This window comes from Daphnia pulicaria, chromosome 11 (genome assembly GCF_021234035.1).
Source record: "Daphnia pulicaria isolate SC F1-1A chromosome 11, SC_F0-13Bv2, whole genome shotgun sequence".
In the NCBI taxonomy this organism is placed as follows: Eukaryota; Metazoa; Arthropoda; class Branchiopoda; order Diplostraca; family Daphniidae; genus Daphnia; species Daphnia pulicaria.
The window spans coordinates 278865-286412 of record NC_060923.1 but is presented as its reverse complement, the minus strand read 5'-3'; positions in this window follow the sequence as shown (position 1 = coordinate 286412).

Below are 7548 nucleotides of genomic sequence, written 5' to 3'. Positions count from 1 at the left end.
TTTCAAATGGTTCTGAGCAGTAGAAGTGCTTTTTTCTAAGTATTGAAATCAGCGCCACCTGGTGGCAAGTTTTGGAACTAAATTTTATTATGATCGCATCGTCTTCAACGTGAAATTCTGATCAAGAATATGTTTGTTTCAAATGGTTCTGAGCAGTAGAAGTGCTTTTTTCTAAGTATTGAAATAAGCGCCACCTGGTGGCAAGTTTTGGAACTAAATTTTATTATGATCGCATCGTGTTCAGCGTGAAATGCTGATCAAGAATATATCCTAGATTGCATGTTTCTGAGCAGAAGAAGTGGTTTTTCTAAGTATTGAAATCAGCGCCACCTGGTGGCAAGTTTTGGAACTAAATTTTATTATGATCGCATCGTGTTCAGCGTTAAATTCTGATCAAGAATATGTTTGTTTCAAATGGTTCTGAGCAGTAGAAGTGCCTTTTTCTAAGTATTGAAATCAGCGCCACCAAGTGGCAAGTTTTGGAACTAAATTTTATTATGATCGCATCGTGTTCAGCGTCAAATGCTGATCAAGAATATACCCTAGATTGCATGTTTCTGAGCAGTAGAAGTGGTTTTTCTAAGTATTGAAATCAGCGCCACCTGGTGGCAAGTTTTGGAACTAAATTTTATTATGATCGCATCGTGTTCAGCGTGAAATGCTGATCAAGAATATATCCTAGATTGCATGTTTCTGAGCAGAAGAAGTGGTTTTTCTAAGTATTGAAATCAGCGCCACCTGGTGGCAAGTTTTGGAACTAAATTTTATTATGATCGCATCGTGTTCAGCGTTAAATTCTGATCAAGAATATGTTTGTTTCAAATGGTTCTGAGCAGTAGAAGTGCCTTTTTCTAAGTATTGAAATCAGCGCCACCAAGTGGCAAGTTTTGGAACTAAATTTTATTATGATCGCATCGTGTTCAGCGTGAAATGCTGATCAAGAATATGTTTGTTTCAAATGGTTCTGAGCAGTAGAAGTGCCTTTTTCTAAGTATTGAAATCAGCGCCACCAAGTGGCAAGTTTTGGAACTAAATTTTATTATGATCGCATCGTGTTCAGCGTGAAATGCTGATCAAGAATATGTTTGTTTCAAATGGTTCTGAGCAGTAGAAGTGCCTTTTTCTAAGTATTGAAATCAGCGCCACCAAGTGGCAAGTTTTGGAACTAAATTTTATTATGATCGCATCGTTTTCAGCGTTGAATTCTGATCAAGAATATGTTTGTTTCAAATGGTTCTGAGCAGTAGAAGTGCCTTTTTCTAAGTATTGAAATCAGCGCCACCAAGTGGAAAGTTTTGGAACTAAATTTTATTATGATCGCATCGTCTTCAACGTGAAATTCTGATCAAGAATATGTTTGTTTCAAATGGTTCTGAGCAGTAGAAGTGCTTTTTTCTAAGTATTGAAATAAGCGCCACCTGGTGGCAAGTTTTGGAACTAAATTTTATTATGATCGCATCGTGTTCAGCGTGAAATGCTGATCAAGAATATATCCTAGATTGCATGTTTCTGAGCAGAAGAAGTGGTTTTTCTAAGTATTGAAATCAGCGCCACCTGGTGGCAAGTTTTGGAACTAAATTTTATTATGATCGCATCGTGTTCAGCGTTAAATTCTGATCAAGAATATGTTTGTTTCAAATGGTTCTGAGCAGTAGAAGTGCCTTTTTCTAAGTATTGAAATCAGCGCCACCAAGTGGCAAGTTTTGGAACTAAATTTTATTATGATCGCATCGTCTTCAACGTGAAATTCTGATCAAGAATATGTTTGTTTCAAATGGTTCTGAGCAGTAGAAGTGGTTTGTCTAAGTATTGAAATCAGCGCCACCTGGTGGCAAGTTTTGGAACTAAATTTTATTATGATCGCATCGTTTTCAGCGTTAAATTCTGATCAAGAATATGTTTGTTTCAAATGGTTCTGAGCAGTAGAAGTGCCTTTTTCTAAGTATTGAAATCAGCGCCACCAAGTGGCAAGTTTTGGAACTAAATTTTATTATGATCGCATCGTCTTCAACGTGAAATTCTGATCAAGAATATGTTTGTTTCAAATGGTTCTGAGCAGTAGAAGTGCTTTTTTCTAAGTATTGAAATCAGCGCCACCTGGTGGCAAGTTTTGGAACTAAATTTTATTATGATCGCATCGTGTTCAGCGTTAAATTCTGATGAAGAATATGTTTGTTTCAAATGGTTCTGAGCAGTAGAAGTGCCTTTTTCTAAGTATTGAAATCAGCGCCACCAAGTGGCAAGTTTTGGAACTAAATTTTGTTATGATCGCATCGTGTTCAGCGTGAAATGCTGATCAAGAATATACCCTAGACTGCATGTTTCTGAGCAGTAGAAGTGGTTTTTCTAAGTATTGAAATAAGCGCCACCTGGTGGCAAGTTTTGGAACTAAATTTTATTATGATCGCATCGTGTTCAGCGTGAAATGCTGATCAAGAATATATCCTAGATTGCATGTTTCTGAGCAGAAGAAGTGGTTTTTCTAAGTATTGAAATCAGCGCCACCAAGTGGCAAGTTTTGGAACTAAATTTTATTATGATCGCATCGTGTTCAGCGTGAAATGCTGATCAAGAATATGTTTGTTTCAAATGGTTCTGAGCAGTAGAAGTGCCTTTTTCTAAGTATTGAAATCAGCGCCACCAAGTGGCAAGTTTTGGAACTAAATTTTATTATGATCGCATCGTGTTCAGCGTGAAATGCTGATCAAGAATATGTTTGTTTCAAATGGTTCTGAGCAGTAGAAGTGCCTTTTTCTAAGTATTGAAATCAGCGCCACCAAGTGGCAAGTTTTGGAACTAAATTTTATTATGATCGCATCGTTTTCAGCGTTGAATTCTGATCAAGAATATGTTTGTTTCAAATGGTTCTGAGCAGTAGAAGTGCCTTTTTCTAAGTATTGAAATCAGCGCCACCAAGTGGAAAGTTTTGGAACTAAATTTTATTATGATCGCATCGTCTTCAACGTGAAATTCTGATCAAGAATATGTTTGTTTCAAATGGTTCTGAGCAGTAGAAGTGCTTTTTTCTAAGTATTGAAATAAGCGCCACCTGGTGGCAAGTTTTGGAACTAAATTTTATTATGATCGCATCGTGTTCAGCGTGAAATGCTGATCAAGAATATATCCTAGATTGCATGTTTCTGAGCAGAAGAAGTGGTTTTTCTAAGTATTGAAATCAGCGCCACCTGGTGGCAAGTTTTGGAACTAAATTTTATTATGATCGCATCGTGTTCAGCGTTAAATTCTGATCAAGAATATGTTTGTTTCAAATGGTTCTGAGCAGTAGAAGTGCCTTTTTCTAAGTATTGAAATCAGCGCCACCAAGTGGCAAGTTTTGGAACTAAATTTTATTATGATCGCATCGTGTTCAGCGTGAAATGCTGATCAAGAATATGTTTGTTTCAAATGGTTCTGAGCAGTAGAAGTGCCTTTTTCTAAGTATTGAAATCAGCGCCACCAAGTGGCAAGTTTTGGAACTAAATTTTATTATGATCGCATCGTGTTCAGCGTGAAATGCTGATCAAGAATATGTTTGTTTCAAATGGTTCTGAGCAGTAGAAGTGCCTTTTTCTAAGTATTGAAATCAGCGCCACCAAGTGGCAAGTTTTGGAACTAAATTTTGTTATGATCGCATCGTGTTCAGCGTGAAATGCTGATCAAGAATATACCCTAGACTGCATGTTTCTGAGCAGTAGAAGTGGTTTTTCTAAGTATTGAAATAAGCGCCACCTGGTGGCAAGTTTTGGAACTAAATTTTATTATGATCGCATCGTGTTCAGCGTGAAATGCTGATCAAGAATATATCCTAGATTGCATGTTTCTGAGCAGAAGAAGTGGTTTTTCTAAGTATTGAAATCAGCGCCACCTGGTGGCAAGTTTTGGAACTAAATTTTATTATGATCGCATCGTGTTCAGCGTTAAATTCTGATGAAGAATATGTTTGTTTCAAATGGTTCTGAGCAGTAGAAGTGCCTTTTTCTAAGTATTGAAATCAGCGCCACCAAGTGGCAAGTTTTGGAACTAAATTTTATTATGATCGCATCGTGTTCAGCGTGAAATGCTGATCAAGAATATACCCTAGATTGCATGTTTCTGAGCAGTAGAAGTGGTTTGTCTAAGTATTGAAATCAGCGCCACCTGGTGGAAAGTTTTGGAACTAAATTTTATTATGATCGCATCGTCTTCAACGTGAAATTCTGATCAAGAATATGTTTGTTTCAAATGGTTCTGAGCAGTAGAAGTGGTTTGTCTAAGTATTGAAATCAGCGCCACCTGGTGGCAAGTTTTGGAACTAAATTTTATTATGATCGCATCGTGTTCAGCGTGAAATGCTGATCAAGAATATACCCTAGATTGCATGTTTCTGAGCAGTAGAAGTGGTTTGTCTAAGTATTGAAATCAGCGCCACCTGGTGGCAAGTTTTGGAACTAAATTTTATTATGATCGCATCGTTTTCAGCGTTAAATTCTGATCAAGAATATGTTTGTTTCAAATGGTTCTGAGCAGTAGAAGTGCCTTTTTCTAAGTATTGAAATCAGCGCCACCTGGTGGCAAGTTTTGGAACTAAATTTTATTATGATCGCATCGTTTTCAGCGTTAAATTCTGATCAAGAATATGTTTGTTTCAAATGGTTCTGAGCAGTAGAAGTGCCTTTTTCTAAGTATTGAAATCAGCGCCACCAAGTGGCAAGTTTTGGAACTAAATTTTATTATGATCGCATCGTCTTCAACGTGAAATTCTGATCAAGAATATGTTTGTTTCAAATGGTTCTGAGCAGTAGAAGTGCTTTTTTCTAAGTATTGAAATCAGCGCCACCTGGTGGCAAGTTTTGGAACTAAATTTTATTATGATCGCATCGTGTTCAGCGTTAAATTCTGATGAAGAATATGTTTGTTTCAAATGGTTCTGAGCAGTAGAAGTGCCTTTTTCTAAGTATTGAAATCAGCGCCACCAAGTGGCAAGTTTTGGAACTAAATTTTGTTATGATCGCATCGTGTTCAGCGTGAAATGCTGATCAAGAATATACCCTAGACTGCATGTTTCTGAGCAGTAGAAGTGGTTTTTCTAAGTATTGAAATCAGCGCCACCTGGTGGCAAGTTTTGGAACTAAATTTTATTATGATCGCATCGTTTTCAGCGTTAAATTCTGATCAAGAATATGTTTGTTTCAAATGGTTCTGAGCAGTAGAAGTGCCTTTTTCTAAGTATTGAAATCAGCGCCACCAAGTGGCAAGTTTTGGAACTAAATTTTATTATGATCGCATCGTCTTCAACGTGAAATTCTGATCAAGAATATGTTTGTTTCAAATGGTTCTGAGCAGTAGAAGTGCTTTTTTCTAAGTATTGAAATCAGCGCCACCTGGTGGCAAGTTTTGGAACTAAATTTTATTATGATCGCATCGTGTTCAGCGTTAAATTCTGATGAAGAATATGTTTGTTTCAAATGGTTCTGAGCAGTAGAAGTGCCTTTTTCTAAGTATTGAAATCAGCGCCACCAAGTGGCAAGTTTTGGAACTAAATTTTGTTATGATCGCATCGTGTTCAGCGTGAAATGCTGATCAAGAATATACCCTAGACTGCATGTTTCTGAGCAGTAGAAGTGGTTTTTCTAAGTATTGAAATCAGCGCCACCTGGTGGCAAGTTTTGGAACTAAATTTTATTATGATCGCATCGTTTTCAGCGTTGAATTCTGATCAAGACTATGTTTGTTTCAAATGGTTCTGAGCAGTAGAAGTGCCTTTTTCTAAGTATTGAAATCAGCGCCACCAAGTGGAAAGTTTTGGAACTAAATTTTATTATGATCGCATCGTCTTCAACGTGAAATTCTGATCAAGAATATGTTTGTTTCAAATGGTTCTGAGCAGTAGAAGTGGTTTGTCTAAGTATTGAAATCAGCGCCACCTGGTGGCAAGTTTTGGAACTAAATTTTATTATGATCGCATCGTTTTCAGCGTTAAATTCTGATCAAGAATATGTTTGTTTCAAATGGTTCTGAGCAGTAGAAGTGCCTTTTTCTAAGTATTGAAATCAGCGCCACCAAGTGGCAAGTTTTGGAACTAAATTTTATTATGATCGCATCGTCTTCAACGTGAAATTCTGATCAAGAATATGTTTGTTTCAAATGGTTCTGAGCAGTAGAAGTGCTTTTTTCTAAGTATTGAAATCAGCCCCACCTGGTGGCAAGTTTTGGAACTAAATTTTATTATGATCGCATCGTGTTCAGCGTTAAATTCTGATGAAGAATATGTTTGTTTCAAATGGTTCTGAGCAGTAGAAGTGCCTTTTTCTAAGTATTGAAATCAGCGCCACCAAGTGGCAAGTTTTGGAACTAAATTTTGTTATGATCGCATCGTGTTCAGCGTGAAATGCTGATCAAGAATATACCCTAGACTGCATGTTTCTGAGCAGTAGAAGTGGTTTTTCTAAGTATTGAAATCAGCGCCACCTGGTGGCAAGTTTTGGAACTAAATTTTATTATGATCGCATCGTTTTCAGCGTTGAATTCTGATCAAGAATATGTTTGTTTCAAATGGTTCTGAGCAGTAGAAGTGCCTTTTTCTAAGTATTGAAATCAGCGCCACCAAGTGGAAAGTTTTGGAACTAAATTTTATTATGATCGCATCGTCTTCAACGTGAAATTCTGATCAAGAATATGTTTGTTTCAAATGGTTCTGAGCAGTAGAAGTGCTTTTTTCTAAGTATTGAAATCAGCGCCACCTGGTGGCAAGTTTTGGAACTAAATTTTATTATGATCGCATCGTGTTCAGCGTTAAATTCTGATGAAGAATATGTTTGTTTCAAATGGTTCTGAGCAGTAGAAGTGCCTTTTTCTAAGTATTGAAATCAGCGCCACCAAGTGGCAAGTTTTGGAACTAAATTTTGTTATGATCGCATCGTGTTCAGCGTGAAATGCTGATCAAGAATATACCCTAGACTGCATGTTTCTGAGCAGTAGAAGTGGTTTTTCTAAGTATTGAAATCAGCGCCACCTGGTGGCAAGTTTTGGAACTAAATTTTATTATGATCGCATCGTTTTCAGCGTTGAATTCTGATCAAGAATATGTTTGTTTCAAATGGTTCTGAGCAGTAGAAGTGCCTTTTTCTAAGTATTGAAATCAGCGCCACCAAGTGGAAAGTTTTGGAACTAAATTTTATTATGATCGCATCGTCTTCAACGTGAAATTCTGATCAAGAATATGTTTGTTTCAAATGGTTCTGAGCAGTAGAAGTGCTTTTTTCTAAGTATTGAAATAAGCGCCACCTGGTGGCAAGTTTTGGAACTAAATTTTATTATGATCGCATCGTGTTCAGCGTGAAATGCTGATCAAGAATATATCCTAGATTGCATGTTTCTGAGCAGAAGAAGTGGTTTTTCTAAGTATTGAAATCAGCGCCACCTGGTGGCAAGTTTTGGAACTAAATTTTATTATGATCGCATCGTGTTCAGCGTTAAATTCTGATGAAGAATATGTTTGTTTCAAATGGTTCTGAGCAGTAGAAGTGCCTTTTTCTAAGTATTGAAATCAGCGCCACCAAGTGGCAAGTT